The 26,021-nt window shown below is 36.4% G+C and overlaps 1 pseudogene; it reads left to right on the top strand.

Moving 5' to 3' along the window:
- The first annotated feature begins 794 nt into the window (after positions 1–794).
- LOC148163061 (transcription factor BTF3 pseudogene) lies at positions 795–1,094 on the top strand (annotated as a pseudogene).
- The last annotated feature ends 24,927 nt before the right edge of the window (positions 1,095–26,021 follow it).

Raw genomic sequence — 26,021 nt, 5'->3', positions numbered from 1 at the left:
TGCTCTCTTTCATGGTTTGTTGGCTTTCTTTAGTGATATACTTGTATGCTTTTTTCTTTATTCTTTCCCTATCAATTCCCGATTTTTTAAAAGATTTTTTATTTATTCATTTGAGAGAGAGAGAATGAGAGCAAGAGCAAGGGGGAGGGTCAGAGGGAGAAAGAGAGAAGCAGACTCCATGTTGAGCAGGGAGCCCAACATGGGGCTCGATCCCAGGACCCTGGGATCATGACCTGAGCCCAAGGCAGACACTTAACTGATTGAGCCACACAGGTGCTCCTCTATTACTGTTTTTTGTTTGTTTGTTTTTAATTTGTGGTTACCATTAGGTTTGTTTATAACATCTTCTGCATATAGCAGTCTATTTTAAGTTGGTTTTCATTTAAGTTGAAATCACTCTTTACTTCTCTCCCCCCAAACAGTTCTAGGTATATGATATCATATTTTGCATCCTTTTATTTTGTAAATCTCTTGACTGATATTTACAAATGCATTTATTTTTACTTTCTTTTTTTTTTTTTTTTTTACTTTTCATACTCTTACTTATTGTCCTTCTCTTCCACTCAAAGAGTCTTCTTTTACATTTTTGTAAGGCTGGTTTAGTGGTTATAAAACAAAAGCAGAGGTGCACATTGGTGGGAAAGGAACTGCTCACCGAAGAAGGTGGTTTATAGAACAGCTAGAGCAAATGATAAAACAACAACAAAACAAAACAAAACAAAACAAAACAAAAACTTCAGTTCTCCTTAAAGAAGTTAGGGGGAAACATCATCTCTGATATTGAAGAAGTAAATATGTTCACAAACCAAGGAACAGTGATCCATTTTAACGACCCTAAAGTTCAGGCATTCCTGGCAGTGAACACTTTTACCATCACAGGCCATACCAAGGCAAATCACCTGACAGAAATTTTACCCAATATCTTAAACAAACTTTGTGCAGACAGTCTGACTAATTTAAGAAGACTAGCTGAAGCTCTGCCCAAACAATCTGTGGATGGAAAAGCACTACTAGTTATCAGAGAAGATGACAATGATGAAGTTCCAAATCTTATGGAGAATTTTGATGAAGCTTCCAAGAATAAAGCAAACTAAATCATGTCAAATTCTGAAGAAGATAATACTTGAAGAAGTTACGGGGAGCTGCTATTTTAGATTATGACTGCTTTTTAAACTTTTGTTCATGGATCTAATAAAATCTACATCTCTAATATTTTTAAACCCAAGCCCCTTGGATACTACAGCTCTTTTCAGTTTTTGCTTATACACAATTCATTCTTTGCAGCTAATTAAACTGAAGAAATCTGGGAATAAAATTTGAAGCAAGGTTAATAAATTTCTTTGCTTAATATAGTTTTATTTTTTATTTCATTGAAACTGTTTTCACACAGAAAGGAAGTTGTTTATAGAAAGCTAATCATGGCATGTAATATGACTAGTAATCTTTGATGACAGTTGATTAAATATTTTGAATGACAGTATAATTTAAAAAAAAGAAAAAAATAAAAAGAAACACTGAGACCTGATGGGGAGAAAGACTAATGCCTCAGATATGCTGGGCTTGGAGTTGTTTGTGCTATGACTTTGGGTAGTTTGACCTTAAGGTGAGTGTGAGTGCATTTGGCTATATGTGGGGCAGTGGATCATGTAAAATGAAATTTTTATAATCAAAATAACAATAGTGAGAGTGTACATGTGCATGTACATACACATGTCCACTTTGGAGTGAAGGGGTGGCTATAATGATATTGTGTGCACCTTCAAAGCACTACCTCTTCCTGCTTATCTATTAACAAATCTTACCCTTTCTGACCATAGGGAGGCATTGACCTTGGCAGGGCCAATTATATTTTCCCTCCAGCCAACCAGTGATTGATTGCTCCAGGGAAGGGCTCATGGCCCACTCTTTGGATTTTTTTTTTTTTTTTTTGAGAGGGAAAGAAGGAGGGTGGGCAGAGAGAGATGGAGAGAAAGAATCTTAAGCAGGCTCCATACCCGTTGTGAAGTCCAATGTAGGGCTCGATCTTACAAACCTGAGATCATGACTTAAGTTGAAATCAAGAGTTGGACACTTAATTGACTGAGCCATGTAGGCATCCCTCTTTGGATTCTTATAGAACGAAGTTAGGAGAAAGAAATGTTTCCCCTGGGTTATGACATTGGCAGTCTGTAAGCCCACTGTTACCAATAAACACAAACCCTGGCACCAAAGTCAGTCTGTTTGGAAGAATGAAGCTAAGGCAGAGACAAGCAGAGATGAGAATCAGAGAGAATGAGAACACAAATCACTCATTTGAAACTCCAGTCACTTCTGCAGTTTGGTGACAAGACACAATACATTTTCTTCTTTAGCTTAAGCTGGTTTAAGATGGGTTTTTGTCCCTTGTTACCAGAGGAGCACTGATTAATATGTCAATATGCAAGCTAAGTTCCCCCTGAATCCACCCAGCTATGAGATATAGACAAAAACCATGCCCAGGCTTATGTATTCCAAAGCTGCCTCTTCCCATGTACTTTAGCAAGTCTTTGCTTGGGAGGAGGACATTTCTATCCCAGCCAGAGAGATCATCCAGGGGAGGATGGGAAAGAGAAGGTCCCTTGGAAGAGAGCTGGGATTTGACCTTAGGTCCGTCAGCCCCAAAGCCTGGGCTTTTAAATGTTGTGTGACCTCCTCTGTGACCCTCCCACCAGGCCATTCATCAGGCTGAGGTATCCCACAAAACAGGTGCTCAAAGGCTTCTTAGATGAACAGATGATCCGCTGTGTTCTCATCTGTCAACAGGAGGAGGATAAAGATACATAGTCCCTCGTTAATGTCTTGGAGAAACACGGGCATGTTACACTCTCAGACTTGATGAATGGGATGAGCTCTCTAGGTCAGGAAATGGGCACTAAATGGGTTTCCTCTTTGTCCTGGGCAAGTGTTTGTGCCTCCTTCTCCACTGACCCTTCAGTGCAGGCTGTGGGAACAACTTCTAGGGATGGACACGTTTTGTGGTCCAAAGAAGCTCACCTTGACTTCAGAAGGCTTCCTTTCTCTTGGCTTCAGACAAGCACTGGACTTGGCCTCCTACTCTGGTTTTGGCCATCACCTTCACAGAGGGAATAAGACAGCAGACCCCCATCTTTGGGAAATCTGATATAAGTATTTCTACTCCAGCTTTCATTTTACACCCATATGCACTGAAGGGTCACAGTGTGTAACACATCCATGTTTCTCCAGGGCATTAATGAGTGACTGTGTATCTTTTTCCCCCTCCTGTTGACAGTTGAGGAAATGGAGGATCATCTGTTCATCAAAAAAGACTTCTCAAACAAAAAGCAAGCTTGGTCGCCAGCTGAGGAAGGGGTCAAAAAACTGCCGTCAGTGAAATAATCCAGCCCCGATAGACCTGATGAACCAAGAAAAAGCAAGAAGTGAGCTGCAGTAATGGTGACAGGTAGAATCCTCCTGAGATTGTTATTGTCACTTTCAATCTGCTGGTGTCTTTAGGTCTAAAATTAGTCTCTTATAGAAAGACAGTTATCATATGATCTCAATGATATGAGGAATTTGAGAAACAAGATGGTGGATCATAAGGGAAGGGAGGGAAAAATGAAACAAGATGAAACCAGAGAGGGAGACAAACAATAAGAGACTCTTAATCTCAGGAAACAAACTGAGGGTTGCTGGAGTGGAAAGGGTTAGGAAGGATAGGGTGGCTGGGCGATGGACACTGGGGAGGGTATGTGCTATGGTGAGCACTGTGAATTGTGTAAGACTGATGAATCACAGACCTATACTCCTGAAACAAATAATGCATTATATGTTAATAAAAAAAGAGAAAATAAAATAAAATAAAATGAGTCTCTTATAGACCACACATAGATGGGTCTTGTTTTTTATTTTTTATCCATTTTATCACCCTGTATCTTTTGATTGAAGCATTTAGTCTATTTACATTCAAAGATATTTGATAGATATGTGTTTATTGCCATTTTATTACTTGTTTTATGATTGTTTCTGGAGATTTTCTCTGATACTTTCTTGTCTTTGTCACTTTTTATATCTCCTTTCCCCTTAAAGAGTTCTGTTTAATACATCTTGCCCAGCTGAATTAGCGGGCATGAACTCCTTTAGTTTTTGTTTGTCTGGGAAACTATCTCTCTATTCTGAACACAAGCCTTACTGAATGGAATATTCTTGGTTACAGGTTGTTTCCTCTTAGCTCTTTGAATATATCATGCCACTCTTCTGCCCTGCAGTGTTTCCACTGAAAAATCCACTGATAGCCATATGAGGATTCCCTTATGTGTTACAGTCTTCTTTTCTGTTGCTGCTTTTAATTTTTTTTCTTTATCACGACTTTTTGCCATTTTAATTGCTATGTGTCTTGGTGTGGCCCTCCTTGGGTCGATTATTTTGGGGGGGAATCTCTGTGCCTACTGCATCTGAGTATTTGTTTCTTTCCCCAGATTAGAGAAGTTTTCAGCTATTATTTCTTCAAATACGTTTTCTGCTCCCTTTGCTCTCTCTTCTTCTGGGATCCTTATCATGAATGTTTTTATGCTCATTGGTGCCACTGAGTTCTCTAAGATTATTCTCAATTTGCATATTTTCCCTCTCATTTTCCCAGCTTGATTACCTTCCATTACTCTGTCTTCCAAGCCATTAATGTGCTCCTCTGCTTCCTCGAGCCTGCTATTTATTCCATCAAGTGTATTTTCAATTTTATTTATTGCATTTTTTATCTTGGATTGGTTCTTTTATGTCTCTTTTTTAAGGGTTTCACTGATGTCCTCCATTGTTTTCTCAAGTCCAGTGAGTATCTTTATGATCGTTACTTTAAATTTAAATTCTCTATCAGGAATATTATTTATCTTCATTTCATTAAGGTCTCTGGCCATGAGTTTGTCCTGTTCTTTCATTTTGGACATACTTCTCTGTCTCCTCAATTTGTCTAACTCTCTGTCTGTTTCTGTGTGTTGAGAAAGTCAGGTATATTTCTTGCTTTTAAATGTAATGGCCTGATAAAGAAGAGGTATTGTAGTGCCCTGCAATGCTGTGTCCCCTGTTCTCTAGGTCCTGGCATTTCAGGAAGTGTCTCCTGTGTGTGTTGCCTATGCCCTGCTGTTGAGTCCCAATCTCTTTTTCTTTCAGTGCAGTTGTATTCAGAGGCTCTCTTTGCCTGTTGTGGACAAGGTTTTGTCCCCAGCTGGGTGGGGCACTTTTAAGAAATTGTGTACTGGTTTTCTTGGAAATGAAACCTGCCACTGCCACAGCCACCAGAACTGAGGTCTTGCAAAATGTGCAGGTCAGGAGATGAGGTGTTGGTGGGGTTTGTGCAGGTCTTCTATGGCAAGGGGCCTGCAGCACAGGGACTGAGGCAAGTGTGACTGGGAAAGATGGAGCCTCCAAATTGTGGGGTTTGGTGTAAGCAAGTTAAGTAGTGAGTGTCAACACTGTACTGATTCTGGTGCGTGGCCTTTTGTTTATGGTGAGGGGTAGGGGAGGAAAATGGCCCCTGCCTCTTTAAGGGTGGGGACTCCACTTCCTAATGCCCCAGGTGCTCCCCCGGAGCCAAGCCAAGTTTTAAAATTCCAGGCTTTAATTCCTGCTGGTTGTAAGAACTCATGAAATTCAGCTTATCTCCTTTTCAAAGCAAATGTTATGGGAATTCCTCTAACTTTCGTGGGCTCCTTGGTGTTACAGTCTGTTTTTCACCCTTCTTTGAACTACTGTCTCTCTCCCCATGGTTCTGTCTACTTAGCTCCCAAGTTATGCCTCCTCCCTTCCTACCTTCTTCAATGTGGGCCTCCTCTCTGCCTTTGGTTGTGTAGTTTGTCCTGCAAGTCTTCAGATCATTTTCTGGGTTATTTACACTGATCTGTGTGTTATCTGGTAGTATTCATGGGATGAGATGAGCTTAAGGTCTTCCTACTCCACCATATTCTCAGACTGCAATATTGCTACTTTCTAATGGAAGCAAATTGGCTTAAGAACCTAAGCCTTAGTTCTCCAAGAAATAATTGCAGTTCTCTATCTATCTCTATTGCATGGATCTACCTTTGGGGATTATAGAAGTTAGTAATCTATTTCTTCCTTTTTTGAGAGAGAGAGAGAGAGAGAGAGAGAGAGAGAGAGCAGGTGCAAGTGGGGTTGGGAGGCAGAGGTAGAAGGAAAGAAAGAATCCTTAGAAGGCTCCACACACAACATGGAGTCCATTGTGGGGCTTGATCCCCCAACAGTGAGATCATGACCCAAGCTGAAATCAAGAGTTGGACCCCCAACCCACTGAATCACCCAGACACCCCTACTAATAATCTATTTCTAACAGTGAGTCTAATATTTATGAACCCATGTAATTTTTACTTTGCAAATGGCTGTGACAAAAGGAGAAAACATTTACCACATTGACAACCAGTTCATCATTAAACTGTTACTGAGAGCAATTATTTGAAAAGCTAACACTACAGGAGGTTTGATATCTTCCAAAGGCAATTCCCAAGCAACTCTAGATGGATCAGGCACTTTAACCTGTAAGAAACAAACTTCTCAGAAAATGAAAATATTTTGACCAATAACCATTTAAATTTTAAACCATTTTCTTAGATTTTATTTTTGCATTTATCTTGACTACAGGAAATCTCTAATAGAAATGTGTTTCTTCGCAGTAGAAACTAATACTGAAAAAGATACACCTCTCACATATCAATTTTAAAAAATCTTATTATGATTTGTTCTGCATGTATCTCAAAGTGACAGCCTCCTGTGGTCCTAATCACAGGTGCCTGGAACAAAAGATAACATGGCCTGGTGCTACTGTAGGATGGCAGCCAAAATGCTACCCTGTAGCCTCAGGCAGCCATCAACAGGAAGGGGAAGGGAAAAAAGAACACTAAACCTGAGAAAGGTGATGAGAGCTGGAGAAAAGCCAAATGTGGGAAGTCAGGACCAAGAAATATTAGGTAAGGTGGTAGAACCAACTGTGGAATTACTCTGGCAAATAGTAATAGCAAAAGTCAATTTTTAGCAAGTAAAAAATTCAGTGAACAGAAGGGGTACTGATAACGACAGGAGGAGGAGGGAGGAGAAATAGAGAGTAGGAAAGGAGCCCAAAGAGGATTAAAAGTTGTCAATGAAGTGCATTTTAGGAAATATACCAGAGGATGCCTAAGCTACTGCAGAATGTCTCATCAACTCATGCTAAAGTTTCTTGTGACATCTATATTTATTTATTTAACTAATTATTAATTCTATGCTTTAGGTAATTCATATTTTTCTACAGATCTCATGGAATCCTCATATTGCTTTTGAAGTTTTTATCTCTTTAAATCACACATGATTTACAAATATTACCTTCTTTACTCTTCTGTTTCACAACTTGGAGAATGTGGGGTTTTATGGGGGCTTTTTGGCTGTTTTCTAAGAGCAGCCTTAAAATCTCAGTATACTCTCAGCTCCTGATGTTTTATACTCTTCAGTATATACTGCTATTGTGGTGATTCTTTCAGATTTATAATACACTGTTTAAAAAAAATGAAAGTGGATAGTTTTGGGCTTTGATTCACAACAGGAATATTTTTTCTTAATCTTTCATACTTTACAAGTCAATGAACACTTTTGAATGACTGATGGGGGGTAAGAGAGAAGAAAGGCCTGAGAAAGAAAGCTTTGGGTTATAATAGAAAAGAAGTATAATGGTCAGAAAGATCAGCATGGTACTACCTTGATTCTACCTTTCATTAGTGTATGAAATGGCCCCTAGCATCATCAGGGGGAAAAATGCCAGCTTTTCCAACAAGGTCCTTTAGAAGGAAAATGTCAGTGGATTGAATAATAGGGAAAACACTCATATAAACATAATGTATTGTCTGTTCAGATGCTTATATTCTGTGAGCCTGTTGATACAAGGCCTAGTAGAAAGCGTAGGAGGAAGGGAGGCAAGCTTCTCTGGAAGACAAGAACATAAGCAGCAGTTCAAAACATGTAACTGCTTTGAAACAATGGCAAAAGCACACTTACAGGGGCTTCAGTTGACCTGATTTGGATGGAAAAGGTATACAAGAACAACAAAAATAAGAATGCTATCAACAAGTGGGAAAAAAATCACTTTGCTCATGAACAGAAAAATGCATTTTAATTTATTTCTGATATTTCATCAATCCCTGAGATAGAACATGTTAGTTGATAATGGCCTTTATATACAAAAGGACTCTCTTTGATATACTTCCTCCTCACCAAATCATAACCAGAGTCCATTACCAACCAAGTCATAGCAGATAACTCTTAGTTCAGCATGTATAATGCCTGGATTATTTTTTAAAAAGTAGAATGCGGATTCATTGGCTGTGGCAGGCCTTGTTTGCTAATGAGGTCAGAAAGAGAGATTTGCAGTTAATTTTCATTAAAATATTTTTTTACAAAAAAATACATGATTTTTGAAAAAAAAAGAAATATAGAGAGTTAAAAGTATGTTCTCCTTTCCCCTCATTAACACTCTAAAGAAATTAACATCAATATTTTACTGTGTATTCTTTAGCAATTTTTATACATACAAGTACATCTACATTTATGTAAATATATGCATCATATATATCAAATGTTTATATATTTACATATTAAAATGTTTTGATATTTATATATTTTATATATTATATGTGATATATTACATATATTTTATATATTTATATATATTTAAGGTGTTTCTTTTCACAAAAATTGGATCATATTCTAAACCTCCTGTGCAAATTGCTTTTTTCAGTCAGTATACCAAAGATTAACTTCTATATAAGGACATACAAATATCCCACATTCTTTGTGATAGATGCAAAGCATTATAATTTATGTTTACCATAATTTATTTACTCTCCTGATATGAACATTTTGGTCGTTTCCAGTCTGTTGCCATTAAAAATAATGCTGCAATGAATGTCCTTTGGCATATGTCTTTGCATAGTTATGCAATAATTTGGGTAATAGATGCTTTGTATTAATTTCTATGTAGATCAGGTATCATTTGATATGATTAAAATAGCTAACATATATGTAAGATATGAACCACAGTAAGAAAATGAATAACCATGAACCCACCACTCCACTTAAGAAATAAGGCATTATGATTCCTTTGTATCTCCCTGTGTGCTCCTTTTCTATCCCTATTCTCTTCTCCTGACTCCACTGTCTGCTATCCACTTAGAGTTTTGGAATTTTTGTGTTTTGTTTTTTGAGTAGGTTTTCTCTTATTCCTGAATGCATAAATGATGTACTTGGTTTGCATATTTTTGGTATTTATAAACATTTTATTTTATTATGTGCAGTCTGTCACTTGCTTTTTTCATCAATATTATATTCAGAGTTTATCTACACTGCTGTGTGTAGCTATGGTTCATTCATTTTCATTTTCAAACATTGAAAATTGTAACTGTCTTACAATTTATTAATCCATTCTCTTGTTTTGCAGGATCATATAATATGTGTATGGTCAAATTTCCAAGAGTGCAAAATCGTTTTCCAAAATGATTGTAGAATTTCAAGTTTTCATAAGTAAAGTATTAGAATATGAATCTTATGGCTGTTCCACATCTTGGTATCATCACACTTTTTAATTTTAACAGATTTCTGAATTTCTGCCATTTTTTTAGTGTATCTCATTTTGTTAGTAATTTGAATCTCTGATACCTAAGGAAATTTTTAAAAATATTTTCATGGTCCTTTTGCTTTTCTTATGTGAAATGGTTATTCATGCTTCTGCCCAGTTTTCTGTTGAGCTGTTTGTCTTGTCCTTATTGGTTTATGAGAATTCTTTAAATATTCTAGATACTAAAATTTTGTCCATTTTATCTGTTTCAAATATCTTTTCCCAGTTTTTGTTTGTTTTCCCACTTTCTTTATTGCATATTTTCATAAGCAGACATCCTTAGTTTGATGTAATTAAATTAATCTCATATTTTATGGCAAACACTTTAGTGTTTTGTGTGTCTTTAAAAAAATCCTTCTTTACTTTGAGGCCATAATGTTATTCTTCTGTTAAGTTTCTAGGTTTTGTCATTCACTTTTATTCCTTAATCAATCAGAAATTGATTTTGGTGTTGGTGATATAAGGACACAATCTTTTCCTCTTTTAAATATAATTAGTTGTTTTAGCACAACTAATGGAATAGTCTGTCTTTTCCTCACTGATCTGTTATGGCATCTTAGTCATATATTATTTCCACATATGCCACAGCGTGGTGAAGGCTCTATTTTAAAGATGGCTACCTGAATATAGCCCACTTAACTTATTCTTCTTACAATGTGACATGGACACTTAGAGTGCTGAAGTCTATTTTTTTCTCCCTTTGCATCTAGCCATGTCAATGACCACAATGGAAGTTAACATTGGTTGAATTCTGAGGCTAGAACATAAAAGATAAGGCAGCATCCTTCTGCCTGGCTTTCTCAAAATCTGTGCCTTTTGAGCCTTAAGATGCCATGGAATAAAACTTAACCAAGGAAGTGAAAGATTTATATTCTGAAAACTATAAAACTTTGATGAAAGAAATTGAAGATAACAGAGCACCTGGGTGGCTCAGTTGGTTAAGTGTCTGCCTTCAGGTCAGGTCATGATCCTGGGGTACTGGGATCGAGCCCCACATCAGGTTCCCTGCTCAGTGGGGAGTCTGCTCCTCCCTCTCCCTCTGCCCCTCCTCTGGCTTGTACTCTCTCTCACATAAATAAATAAACAAATAAATAAATAATAAAATCTTAAAAAATAAATTGAAGATAACATACAAAAAATAGAAATATATTCCATGCTTATGGATCAAAAAAAACAAATATTATTAAAATATCCATATGATCCAAAGCAATCTACAGATTTAATACAATCTCTATCAAAATACCAACAGCACTTTTCACAGAACTAGAACAAACAATCCTAAAATTTGTATGGAACCACAAAAGACCCTGAGTAGCCAAAGCAATCTTGGAAAAAAAAGAAAAAGCTGGAAATATCACAATCCCAGATTTTAAGACCTACTACAAAGCTGTAGTAATCAAAACAGCATGGTACTACCACAAAAAGAGACACATACATCAATAGGACAGAATAGAGTCCAGAAATAAACTCACACATTTATGGTCAATTAATCTATGACAAAGCAGACAAGAATATACAATGGGGAAAAAACAGTCTATTCAACAAATGGTATTGAGAAAACTGGGCAGCTACGTGAAAAAGAATGAAATGGGACCACTTTCTTACACCATATGCAAAAATAAACTCAAAATGGATTAAAGACCTAAATGTGAGGCCTGAAACCATAATAATCCTAGGTGATAGCACATGCAGTAATTTCTCTGACATCAGCCATAGCAACATTTTTATAGATATGTCTCCTGAATCAAGAGAAATAAAAGCAAAAATAAACTGCTGGGACTACATCAAAATAAAAGGCTTCTGCCCAGCAAAGGAATGGAAGAAGATATTTGCAAATGATATATCAATAAAAGGTTAATATTCAAAATATATAAAGAACTTATAAAAAGAACTTATACAACTTAACACCAAATAATAATAATAATAATAATAATCCAATTAAAAAGGGGCAGAAGACCTGAATAGACATTTTTCCAAAGAGGGCTTACAAATGGCCAAAAGACACATGAAAAAATGCTCAACATCATTAATCATCAGGGAAATGCATAATTTAAACCACAATGAGATATCACTTTACACCTGTCAGAATGTCTAAAATCAAAAACAGAAGGAATAACAAGTGGTGAGGATATGGAGAAAAGGGGACCCATTCACTATTAGTGGCAATGTAAACTGGTGCAGGCACTGGAAAATATTGAGTTTCCTCAAAAAATTAAAAATAGAATTTTCATATGATCCAGTAATTACATGACTACCCAAAGAAAATGAAAACACTAATTTGAAAAGATATATGCACCCTTTTGTTTATTGCAGCCTTATTTACACTAGCCAAATTATGAAAGCAAACCAGGTGTGCATCAATAGATGAATGGACAAATAAGTGATATAGATATAGATATAAATGATGATAAAATATTACTCAGCCATAAAAAATAATGAAATCTTGCCATTTGCAACAACATGGATGAACCTAGAAGGTATAATGCTAAGTGAAATGAATTAGAGAAAGACAAATACTATATGATTTCACTCATATGTGAAATTTAAGAAACAAAATAAACAAAGAAAAAAAAAGAGACAAGAAAACCCAGAGAAATATATAGAACAAATTGATGGTTGCCAGAGGAGAAGTGGGTGGGGGATGGGTAAAATAGGTGAAGGGGATTAAGAGTATATTTATTGAGAAATGTAGAGAATTGTTGAATCATTATATTGTACACATGAAGTTAATAGAATATTGTATATTAATTATACTTGAACAAGAAAAAAAAAGCCATCATGGCATAATTATGTCTATGTTGAAGCCACCATGTAGAAGAAAAATTAAAAAAAAAAAATGTGAAAATAGAAATATCCAAAGTGCCCAAAGTATTTCAGGTCCCAGCTGTTTGAGTATTCCCAATCCAGGCACCAAAGCCCTTGAGATGTCCCCTGCTCTCACTACTATCTGACTACAACCTAATGAGACCTGGAGCTAGAACCTCCCAGCCAAGTTCCCCAAATTCCTGACTTAACAGAAACTGTGACAGATAATAAATGTTATTGATTCAAGCCACTAAGGTTTGGAATGATTTGTTACACAGCATTATATAGACAGAACACCAAGTTTTTTTTTTTTTGGAATCTCTGTTTATTGGTCAGTCTGTTTATTAACTAAACTCTTTGTGAATCAGTTTTTTTTTCTTTTTTAATTTGTAAAATGGAGAAAAAGAATACTATCCTCATAAGGATACTATCCTCATTGTTGTGAAATTTAAAAGGGTTAATTTTTATCAGTGCCCAGCGCATGGTAAGTGCTGTATATGTATTAACTATTACTATTGGTACTGCTACTTATAACAATGATTAAAATGACCATTATTTCTGAGCCAATAGCATACTGTCATAATTTCCATATCATTATGATAATTCATGACGTCCAGTAACGTAATTTCCCCCATCTTTTTCTTCTCACATTTCTCTTGACTATTCCTGGGTTTATGTTCTTTCACATAAATTTTGGAATTGTCTGTAAATTTCCTCAAACTAATACCTTAGAATTTTAATTGCATTTGCATTGACTCTCTTATTCAATTTGGAAATGATTAATATCTTTAAGATTTTGAGTCTTCTTAGAATTGTAAATTGGGCAAAATAACATTTCAAGAACAGGGGTCAGGAAACATTGCCTTACTGTAAAAGGCCAGATAGATAGTTAATATTTTAAACTCTGAGGGCTATGCAATCTCACATAGCAGTATTGCAACTACTCAACTGTGCCTTCCTAGAGCAAAAGCAACCAGATACAGTATATAAATGAATGTACATGGTTGGCCACATTTGGCCCACAGGCCATAGTTTGCTGACCTCTGTTCAAGAAGAGACTGAAATAGTCTTCCTAGGTACCTTGATTGGATAGTAAACTCCTATTTACAGAATAGATTTCTTTCTGAGCTACCTTTTTATTCCATTTGTCTATTTGCAAGTTTACTGCTTAATAATTTAATTTTATTGTTTATTTAAACATGGACAATTTTCATTTTATTGTTTTAATTTTTTTCAAGTCTACCCACTCAAATTTTGTAATTTCTTATTGATTACTCATGTTATACTTCCATCTTTTATTCATTGTGGTTTTTCATTTCATGGTAGTTTTCATATATCCTGTATTTGATAATTTTAGATTCTAGAACCTCTCTGGGTCTAAATCTGTTGGATTTGTGTTGTTGTTTATCTCTGCTGATTCTAACTCATGAGAGTTCATTTTGTTGTGTGCTTTGTGATCTTCATTTATGAGCTTAAAGTTGTTTGTTCCCTTCATCTTTGTGTATTTTGAATGCATTCTTCCAAAGAGGAATTATGTTTGCTTTTTGTGAGAGCCATAGGGTATTATTGACTGGAACATTTTTATTTTCATCATCCATCCAGGCACCTCCCCTTCATCCAAGATTCTCAGGTTCCAATATGCCCCTTTCTACCTGCAGTGTGTTTTTCAGTATTTATCATTAGGGTAACCATGTCTTTTCATGTATTTTCTGCTCATCTCTTTCTTTTCAGCCCATTTTTTTCAATCTTTTGAAGAGTTCCCTTTGTTTACATGTCCCAAGCAATGCAAAAAATATTGCACTATATGCAGGATTTAGTTTTTTCTCCATTAAGAACATATCCTTAAAAAATTCAATTTGCCATATTGCCAGAAGTGATAATGTCTGATAGATTCTTCAAAATAAAAGTTATAAAGAAAATAAAAGTCATGGTTTATTTTTTGTTCCATATTTCCAATTGCCCTCTGTAAAATGTTTAATCAATTTATGCTCTCAGCAACAGTGAATGAGAGTAAGCGCTATCTCCTACCATTGTCAATAGTGGGTATTTTTAGTATTTTTATTTTTCCTTTCAGATGTAGATATATGTGGATTTTACCATAAAGAAGACAGAAATTAAGATACATAGAAACAGGATACATACATAGTTTCACTCCTTATCTGAAGGTCACTAAGACTCAGTAATCCTCCATTGTGAAGTGACCAGGTTTCTAGGTCTGCTCATGTTCTGCTGTGAATAAATGAAGACACTCAAGGCCTTCTTATCATTTTGAGATAAAATGATAGTTATTATTTTGCCTGGACAAACAACTGTATAACAAAGTAAAAACCATGCCCACTCCCTAAGTATAGCTGCATTCTCCCTCTGGCACTGTGACCTCGAAGAAATTGTATCTGTTGAATCTTAATTCCCATGTTTGAGGGACAATGGGGAAAAATATATTCTGTTTCACACTCTGAATCCATAAATGTACTCTAAGGTCTTTAGAAAGTGTTACATAAAAGATGTGTATCATTAGAAAGAAATTTTAATGTATGTTCAGAGATTTTAAGGATAAAAGCTTATTAAAATAAATCTTCTATTGCCAGAATATTTTCAATTCTATCAATTTAAGCAGTTGACCCAATAAAATAATTTCCACTAACAGGCACAGAACTAACCTGATGTAATGGGAAAAATTAGAAAAAAACTTATGAGTAAAATCTGATTGCTATATTCTTCTAAGGGCCCTAAGTCCCAGGTTCCATTATAGAGAGAGTCTAAGTGCACAGATATTCTGGCAAGAGGTTTGTAAATTAAATGAAACTTAATAAGAAGGCCGATAGATATCCCAGCATATACCTGAAATTCCTTTCAACAAGTAGACCCTCCAAACACTTTCATGCTGAGGCATTACATCAAGGGGGGAAAAAAATCCTTCCCAACAACCAATCAAGAGTCATTTAGTATTTGAAAGGCAACATGAACTGACATTTCTATTAGCATAAAAGTGTTTTAGAATGTCAGGGAGACCACAATGTGATCATTAATACTGCATTAAGTCCAATTATAATTCTTAGCTTGAAAAGTCATTTTCTAAAATAATAGTATTCAGAGTCTTCCTCAAAATTGTGCAATTCAAATAAGTAGGCATTGCTTTTAATTTGATTGACCAAAATTTAAACTTATACACATTTCCAGAGTCCATGCATTACTTTTTATTGAACTATGACAGCAAATGACACATTTGTATCCTATGTTAATATCTGTGTTTACTCAACTTTAAAATCAATTAAGACAATTATAAATGACCTTTGTCTTCTCAGTTGAAAAATACTATCTGAGCAAAATTTAAAAGTATATTTTTGTAATTTGTTAATATTTTAAAAATATGATCTTTTAAAGGATAAGACTTAACACATATATTAATGTTAGTCCAAAGGTATATAAGCTTAAAAATAGAGCTCAGCAATTATCCATCATCTTTTTTTGGCAATAATCAAGACTCACTCACTCTACCCCATAACCTGGGACTATATAATTTGGTCTTCCTTGGTCATCTTGAAACAGAATATAAAGACAATGATTTTCAATCTTAGATAAGGTATAAAAATGGCAATCCACTGACATAGGTAAGACAGTTTGAAGCTTCCTAAATACTGGAACTTCATGTTATTTTGCAGCATTAGAGATGGCTGCTAAATCAGAGGTAAAAGAGCCAGAGCCAGAGAAGCAGGTAGTAAATAAGGGAGCTATGATGAGGTGGCCTGCCTCTACCTGCAGAGCTCAGTAGAAGGCTGACCCCATGCCAAAAAGAGGTAGTGAAATTTCTTTCTATAGAGGAAAACAAAAGTGCTTTTCTCCTTACTTCTGAACAAAACAAACAAATAAATAAGGTGAATTGCACATCAAAAAGAGAGCTGCTGTAGCAATATACAAGGTGGCTTTGAGGGAAGCACAGATCAAATTAATACATGGGCATCACATCTTTGGAGAACAAGGTTTATTTCCTGCTGTTGTCACAAATGAAATGAGTTTGAGGGTCTGTAGTGAGCAATAATGCATGACACACCAAACTGCTACACTCCTTGGCAGAAAAAATCAAGAATGTTCTATCCAGAACAAAGTTAATACTATTTGATAAAAAATAACTCAGTGAAATTCCTTTAAGTATCTGGGGAGGAAAATATTTACAGATAGTGAGCACTGTTGATTGCAAGGCATAGGAAACAATCATCCTCCATCTGATTGCTCTATTTGGTTGGTTGATCAGAAAGGAGTTTCAAGCACCAGAAATATTAATCTTTCATATTTTTATTAGCAGAAATAATATTAGTGTATTATTAACCCATGTGTCCTCTCCAAAATAGATATCTGTTCACTGGGAGAAAATTGTCTCAAGGGTGTATTTGTCACTAACATATCACCATGTGACTCACCTGAGCTTGAGATGTCCAAATTATTGATTTTAAGGCTCATGTAGGAAATCTCAAATGTAATGTTGTATATTTTTGAAGTATGTTCCTGGTTACCAATTTCATAGTTACAATTTCAACCAATTTCTCTGTGCTATCACTTCACAGGTATGTATTCTCTGAAAATAATGTAATAATGTTTCTCATAATTGCCTTTCTTATACATAGACTGGATAATTTACTGGATAAAGCATTGTTCAACATGTACAACAATTACAGTTCCAATCTCACTTTCTACACTACTCCAATAAGCTATGTGATTTTTAAAGAGTCACTGTGTTCTTCTATCAGTTTCATCATTTGACTCTACACACTAAATCACAGTGATGAAATCCTGCAAAGGTTTAGGGATTAACCACATTTTTCATCAGGGATATTGGTCTGTAATTCTCTTTTTCAGTAGGGTCTTTGGTTTTTCAGATCAAGGTAATGTGGGCTGGGCTTCATAGAAAGAGTTTGGGAGTTTTCCTTCCATTTCAATTTTTTTTGAAACACCTTCAGAAGAATAGGTATTAGTCTTCTTTAAATGTTTGGTAGAATTCCAGGGGAGGCCATCTGGCCCTGGACTCTTGTTTGTTGGGAGATTTTTGATTACTGCTTCAATTTCCTTGCTGGTTATAGGTCTGTTCAGGTTTTCTATTTATTTCTGTTTCAGTTTTGGTAGTTTATACATCTTTAGGAATGCAACCATTTCTTTCAGATTATCTAATTTGCTGGCATATAGTTGCTCATAATATGTTCTTCTAATTGTTTGTATTTCTTTGGTGTTGGTTGTGATCTCTCCTCTTTCATTCATGATTTTATTTATTTGGGTCCTTTCTCTTTTCTTTTTGACAAGTCTAGCCAGTTTATTGATCTTATCAATTCTTTCAAGGAACTAGCTCCTAGTTTTGTTGATCTGTTCTAGTGTTCTTTTGGTTTCTATTTCATTGATTTCTGCTCTGATCTTTATTATTTCTCTTCTCCTGTTGGGTTTAGGCTTTATTTGCTCTTCTTTATCCAACTCCTTTAGGTCTAAAGTTAGGTTGTGTATTTGAAATGTTGTTTCTTGAGAAAGCTTGTATTGCTATATACTTCCCTCTTAGGACTATCTTTCCTGCATCCCAAAGGTTTTGAACCATTGTGTTGTCATTTTCATTTGTTTCCATTATTTTTTTTTAATTCTTTTTTAATTTCCTGGTTGACCCATTCATTCTATAGAAGTATGCTCTTTAACCTCCATGTATTTGAGTTCTTTCCAAATTTCCTCTTGTGACTGAGTTCATGTTTCAAAACATTTTGATCCAAAAATATGCAGGGAATTATCCCAATCTTTTGGTACCAGTTGAGACCTGATTTGTGACCCAGGATGTGATCTATTCTGGAGAATGTTCCATGTGCACTCGAGAAGAATGTGTATTCTGTTGCTGTAGGATGGAATGCTCTGTATGTATCTGTGAAATCCATCTGATACAGTGTCATTCAAAGCCCTTGTTTCCTTGTTGATCTTTTGCTTAGATGATCTGTTCATTGCAGTGAGGGGGGTGTTAAAGTCCCCTACTATTATTGTATTATTTTCAATGTGTTTCTTTGATTTTGTTATTGATTGGCTTATATATATTTGTCTGATCCCATGTTAGGGGCATAAATATTTACAATTATTAGGTTTTTTTGTTGGATAGACCCTTTAATTATGATATAGTGTCCTCCTCATTTCTTATTACAGTTTTTGGTTTAAAATCTAATTTGTCTGATATAAGGATTGCCACCCCAGCTTTCTTTTGATGTCCATTAGCTTGATAAATAGTTCCCCCCTCACTTTAAATCTGGAGGTGTCTTTGGGTCTAAAATGAGTCTTTTGCCAACAGCATATTAATTGGTCTTGCTTTTTTTTAATCCAATCTGATACCCTGTGTCTTTTGATTGGTGTGTTTAGCCCATTTACATTCAGAGTAAGTGTTGAAAGATATGAATTTAGTGCCATTGTATTACCTGTAAAGTGACTGTTACTTTATGTTGTCTCTGTTCCTTTCTGGTCTATGTTACTTTTGGGATCTATCTTCACTTAAAGGATCCCTTTTAATATTTCTTACAGGGCTGGTTTGGTGATCACAAATTCTTTAAGTTACTGTTCATCCTGGAAGCTTTTTATCACTCCTTCTATTTTGAATGATATCTGAGCTGGATAAAGTATTCTTGGCTGCATATTTTTCTCATTTAGCACCCTGAATTTATCATGCCAGTCCTTTCTGACCTGCCAGGTCTCTGTGGTTAGGTCATCTGCCAATCTAATATTTTTACCCTTCTAGGTTACCAACCTCTTACCCTGAGCTGCTTTCAAGGCTTTCTCTTTGTCTCTGAGATTTGTCAGCTTTCACTATCATATCTCGGGGTGTTGACCTGTTTGTATTGATTTTGAGAGGGTTCTCTGTGCCTCCTGGACTTTGATGCTTGTTCCCTTCCCCAGATTAGGGAAGTTCTATGCTATAATTTGCTCCAATATAGCTTTTGCCCCTCTCTCCTCTCTTCTTCTGAGATCTTAATTATTCTAGTATTGTTTTGCTTTCTGGTTTCACTTATCTCTCAAATCCTCCCCTCATGATCCAGTAGTTGTTTATCTCTCTTTTTCTCAGCCTCTTTATTCTCCATCATTTTGTTTTCTATATCACTAATTCTCTCTTCTGCCTCATTCATCCTAGCAGTTAGAGCCTCTATTTTTTATTTCATTTCATTAATAGTCTCTTTTTATTTTGACTTGATTAGATTTTTGTTCTTTTATTTCTCCAGAAAGGGATTCTTTAGTGTCTTCTATGCTTTTTTCAAGCCTCAGCTAGTATCTTTTAATTATTATACTGAACTCTAGTTCTGACATCTTACTTATATCCATACTGATTATGTCCGTGACAGTCAGTACTGCCTCTTCTTCTCTTTTTTGAAGTGAGTTTTTCCTTCTTGTCATTCTGTCCAGAGAAGGATAAATGAATAAGAGAACAAAATACTAATGGCAACAAAGAACCCAGACAAATATACACTGAACACATCAGGAGTGACCCAAAACCAAAAAATTAAAAAAATATATAGAAAAAAATAAATAGAGAGAATATATTCAGACAGGTGAACAGAACAGAGCAATACACTGGATCCTGTGTGTATTTTGATGTTTGTTAGAAAACTAGATCCGAAAATTGTAAAGAAAGATAAACTTACATATGTTCAAAAATAAAATTAAACACAGTGAAAGGATAGAATGTAACTGTAAAAATAAAAATTAAAAAAAGACAAAAAAAAGTTGATAAAATAAGAAATCGGTTGAAAAGGAAAGAGAAAAAAATAAAATTGAAAGACTAAAGAATCATGAGAAAAAGAAAAAAAAACATGAATTCTATATACTATTTTCTCTTAGTGCTGGAGTTTTGCAGGTCTGTGTGATTACTTGGTCTTAGCTGGATGTTGTTGCTGATCTTCTGGGGGAAGGGCCTGTTGTACACATTCTCAGGTGTCTTTGCCCCAAGTGGAATTGCACCGCCGTTGCCAGGGGCCCAAGCTAAATAAGAGGCTCTGATTGCTCTATGTGGCTTTTCTTCCCTGAAGGTTTTCCTTGCCACTTTAGAGGATGAGAATGAAAATGGTGGCTTCCCAATCTCCAGCCCTGGAGCTGAAAGCTTGCCTCCTTACTCCTCAGTGTGCCTTCAGGGAAAAGCAGTCCATCACTCCTGTCTCCCCAGTCTCCATGTACACTCTGTGCTCACCCAGCCTGTGACCAAGCTTTTCTATCTCAGGCACATGAAGCCACTTTGAGTCTCTAAACCCTGAAGACTCCAGCACACACCCATGCCAATCCTCCTGGGGGAAGCGATGGGGGCCTCCCTGCAGTTCTGCCACTTGCTGGGCTCCTGCTTGGAGAAGAGTTGTCTAACCATGCCATGGTTCAAGGTTTGTGGAATACCGAGCTGAAATCCAACTCCTGGGCTCACTGATTGCAGTCGGCTTCCCCGCTCTGATTCCTGGGAGCTCTGCTGCACTCAGGCACCCCTGTTCTTTCTGTGACCCTGGAGATCCTGAGACCACACTGTCCCACCTAGGTTTCTGCCCCACTTCACCACCTGAGGGCCTGTCAGGCAGGGATGTCTCTCACTGGAGCAGACTTCTAAAAGTTCTGATTTTGTGCTCCACTGCTATGTCACTTTTTGGTAGCCAGCTTATGAAGATTCCCTCCCCCCAGGGTTTATCTTCTGATATATCACCTCGGATTCACTTCTCCATACCTCCTACCTTGCAGAAAGTGGTTGCTTTTCTATTTGTAGAATTGTAGCAATTATTTTCTTAGATTTCCAGTTGAGTTTGCAGGTGTTCACAATGATTTGATAGCTATCTATCTGAATTCCTGGGACCAGACAAATCCAAGGTCTCCTACTCCTCTACCATCTTAGACTCTCTGGGTTAATTAAATTTTGTAAACAGGTGGGATTGATGTCACTTGGAAACAATTGAATGGAAAAAGTTCAGTTTAATAATACAGTAGTAAACAATCTCTAATGAGTGTGATAAAAAGGCTATGAAAGAACCCTTATTAAGTACCACACTGTATTTCAAGCCTATGCAAGATGATATACATCCATTGTCTCACAAGATCTTCATAACCACACCATGAGTAGATATTGGCACTATTATTTTGTAGATGAGGAAATAAAGTCATATGGTTTAAATAAATTGTCAATGTCATATATAATATAGAGCTAGAATTTCTAGGTCTGACTGACCTGCAAAGCCATTATTTTCTCTACACTGCAGCATGTTACACTAATGCAATATTTAGGGTATAGTTTAGACTGCTATAACAAAGAAACCCCAAAATACAGTGGCTTAAGTAAGATATTTGATATCTATTTATTAACTTGTTTACTAATTTTTTTAATTAGTTTGCTTTTTCTCCCATATAATGGTCTTGTAGGTCTCTGCAGATATCATTAATTCTGGGAATTGAGTATATGGATCTTCATTGTGCAATGCTTTCTATTTTTATATGTTTGAAAATTTACATCAAAAAAATTTTAAAACATATTATTAAGGGGAAAAAAAGAACCAAGAAGAAAAGGGTCAACTATGCTTAAGTGAATACAGACTGATAAGTGGAAACAAACAGAAGTGAAAGTCAAACCACTTTGTTTCCTAATTATTATTATTATTATTATTTTTGGTGTAGGAGTTTCAGACAGTATACATTCACAGTAATGATCTGGCATTTAGGCCATATATAGTAACTTTAACTTCAATGTCATTGTCCTTATAATGTCTTTCAGGTGGAATGTTTTCTTGTGTCTGCATTCTTCTTCACAAAACTTTCCCCAATACTGTAACTTAAATTGATTTCTCTGTCTAGAATTTTTCAGTGATGACAGACCAAAGCACTCATGTTAGCACTCCATCAGATATTGCCAGTTATTATTATTCAATGTCTTGTACATTTACTCTGCGTTTGGGTTTTCACTATATTATACTCTTGAAAGACCTCAATTTGTCACCCCCTCTTACTTAAATGACCTTAAGTAACTCAACCTCTTCATGCTTCAGTTTCTTCATTTATAAAATGGAGGGGATGGTGCTTACTATATAGGATGTTTGAGTATAAAATGGGATACCTTAAGTTAAAGCACTTAGCAGAATGATTGGCATGTTAGGTGTTTAATAAATTTCAGTTCTCTGTTCTCCTTTTTCTAAACATGACATAAGGAATATGTGTTAATTCCAAAAACTGACTTTAAATGTTTTAGAAAACTTTATTAAGGTACTTTTTTAATATAAAATTCACCTACTTCAGGTATACAATTTAATGGTTTTTAGTAACTTTATCGAGTGGCATAATCATCACCATAAATTAGTTTTAGAACATTTTCATCCTGCCTAATAAGATCCCTCCTGCCAATATGCTTTATACTACTTAAACTTTGTTTCATTGGATATTGCCTAGAGTAAGACTTGTGTACTTCTAGTACACATTTCTAATGTCTTTCCAAACTTCATCAAGCCTCACAGTACCGCTATCATACCTGACCTCCAGGCTATTGTTTTGCCTCCTTTGTCACTATAATGCCCAATAAAGTTGAATTGGAGCAACTTGGGCAAAAGAGTCTCTAATAGTGATGCTCAACTACTAATTATCTAGGCAGGGTTCTTCAAGCCATAGAAATACTGAATATGACCCTTTCTTTGAGCCTCTCTCTTATGCTGAAGCTTATAATATGTAGTTACTATTAAGTCTCTTTTTAACCTTCCAAGTTAGTGAGAATCTGACATGAGGCACTGATATTGATTTCTTGTATTCACATTTGTTTTAGTGAGAGTACCCTGAGAAGTTTATGCTAATTAAACAACTTTCTATTTATTATTATTACTATTATTCATTGTGTGCTTATTATATGCTAGGAATCATGTTAAATACTTATGCATCATCTCATTTGATCTTCCTGATAACCTTACTAAAAAGCTATTAATATCTTTATTTTGAAGATGCAGAAATGTGTTTCTCATTTTACAAATAAGGAAACTGAGGTCTAGAGACATACTTTCCCAGCATCATTTAATAAGTAAGTAACAAAGTCTGACTTTTCCAAGAGTAAAGATCATGAACTGCATGCTCAATAAATAAACATTATTTACAATTATTAACCCATAAATATCTGTGTGGTAGGTGTCGACCTCTGAGAGTTGGGGACCTGGGGTGGTGAAGGAACTGAGAAAAAGAGATGACAGTACAGCGAGGCACAGGGGACCCCGAGTAAACAGCCCGAGGTGCCAAGGTTTATTTTCCATACTCATATACCTTCTATAGCTGGGGTGTAGTAAGGCACACTCCTCCATGTATACAGGATTAGTCAAGCATGTAAGAATCTTTAAAACAGAATTTACAGGACAAGGGAACAAAGAGGGGAGTGCAGTGTCCTGTTTACAGCTGGCTTCCTATCTACAAAACATCTTCTACTGTGTACTTTAGAACTAACCACACACGTTCCAAGGGCATTTCACACTGATCCTTTCAGGTTATTTTTAACCCTGCAATCTCGAGTTTTCTCAGAGATCTCAGAGTCTGAGCGAACATGCACCACTGGTCATTGTGGCATTCTGTTTCCCACAGCTCCCCCTTTCTTTTTTCAAATTAGCTGTTGTTGTAAGCACTCTGTGATGGAGATTTTGGGCACTCATTTTTTGAGGGTACATTATCCAGGATCCAGACCCCCATATGGGCCTGGAGAAGAAGGATGGAATCTGTACTGCGCAGAGGTGCATATCACCACCACTAACATAACCAGGAACAAATGTTCAGGGGTTTTGGTAGATCTGGTCATCTCTAGGACTCACTCTGCCCTCTGAGTGAGGGTCTTCAGTTGCCCCCAAGTTGGGAGTGTTGTTGGGGGCAATTTTCATTTTTGAGGTCTCTTCAAGGAGAGTGTTGCCATTTCTCAGACAGGGGGTTGGGTAGTCAATCCCAGAGAGACCTCTTCTATTGTCTTTATCGCTGGTCCTGGGCTGGACTTTCTGAAGAGGTATCCAAATTTCTCGACTGGATCCATCTGGAATAACACAAGCATAACCTGGGCCTCGGGTAATTAATTTCCTGGGCAACCAATTATTTTCATCATTTTTTATCCACACGGGTGCGTCCTGAGTTGAGATTGAGGCTGGCAAGAAATGTTTGTCAGCTCTAGTGTATGGTTCTCCTTGAGGTAAATTTAAAAATTTTAAAATAAATAAGGTTTGTGCCATGACATCTTGGGGGGAGATTCCCCCTTTCTTTTTTGAAATAGTTTTACAGGGTTGTTTTTTAATGGTGGCATGCGCCCTTTCTACTACAGCCTGTCCTTGAGGAGTATAAGGAATACCTGTGATATGCTATATTTGCCATTCTGCAAGGAATTCTCATACTTTCTTGCTAGTATATGCTGGGCCATTATCTGTCTTGATACAAGTAGGTAACCCCATAATAGCAAAACATTCAAGTAAATGAGAGATAACATGCCCAACCTTTTCTCCCGTCAATGGAGTAGCATGAAGAATACAATCAGGAGCTGTGTCTCTGGGATTGATGCCCACCAGATGCTCAGTTAAATGTAGAGGTTGACAAATAGGACAGGAAGAGACTATTTGCCTGGCAGAGCACAAGGATATTTTATAGTGTGAATGTAGGCGGTTGGCGTTGGCATGAAGATGGGCATGTTCTGTTTGTAGAGTTTCAAAAATAGGAGTAGCCAATAAATCAGCAGACTGACTTCCTTGTGTTAAGAGGTCCAGGGAGGTTGGAATGAGAGTGGATATGAGTAATGAACAAAGGGTGAGTTCGAGATTGAATTTCTAATTGTAATTCCTGAAGCAAAGGGTTAATGATAGAATGAGTTGTGGAAATAAGAGCTGTTTCCAAAGGCGCAACAATGCCAACTACGTAGGCAGAATCAGATACGATATTCATAGGATAATGAACATTCTGCAATAAGAACAATAAAGCTGCAACTTCGACTTGTTGAGCAGAAGTGTAAGGGGTTTTCATGGAGCGCTGAATAGCAGGGCCCCGGACTCCGGTGTGCCCAGAGGAAGAGCCATCAATAAAGTATGTAGGAGCTGAGGGGATTGGGGCATTAAGGACTACGTGATTTATAACCCAGGCAGTGTGCTTTAGGAAGTCTCATAGTTTACCTGATGGATAGTGGCAACCTATGCACCCAGTGTATAATCAGCAAGAGATATTTGCAGATCAGTAGAGAAAGGAAGGACTTCCTTAAAAGATGTGGAAGAGATAGTTAAAAAAATGAGCTCTGGCTCAAAACAATTTGAATAGAACGCTTTCGTCCTTGGAGAATGAGTGAAGCGACAAGAGATGGATATGGAGTAACAGTTCCAGAAGTTTTTGTATGTAAAGTCACCCATTTGAGAGGTTTGTCTTCTTGTGCTAAGACACCAGTTGGAGAATGAGGGGTAGGGAAAATAAGAAGCAGGGGGAATCATCATACCTGTAAGCAAAAGCAGTTTTTTTAATCGCTCCTCAACAAACTGCAGTTCGGATTCTGCCTCTGAGGATAGAGTGCAAGGACTATCTAAAGCAGAATCACCTTGTAAAGTGTTAAATAAATTTTATAATTTATAAGTAGTAATCCCTAGGAGAGGGCGAATCCAAT

The sequence above is a fragment of the Eumetopias jubatus genome, unplaced genomic scaffold (assembly GCF_037043125.1).
Source record: "Eumetopias jubatus isolate StellerSeaLion01/CBP00866 unplaced genomic scaffold, mEumJub1_p1.0 scaffold_11, whole genome shotgun sequence".
NCBI lineage: Eukaryota > Metazoa > Chordata > Mammalia > Carnivora > Otariidae > Eumetopias > Eumetopias jubatus.
Note: the sequence above shows the minus strand (reverse complement) of the source record. Positions and strands in the feature narration are given on the sequence as shown.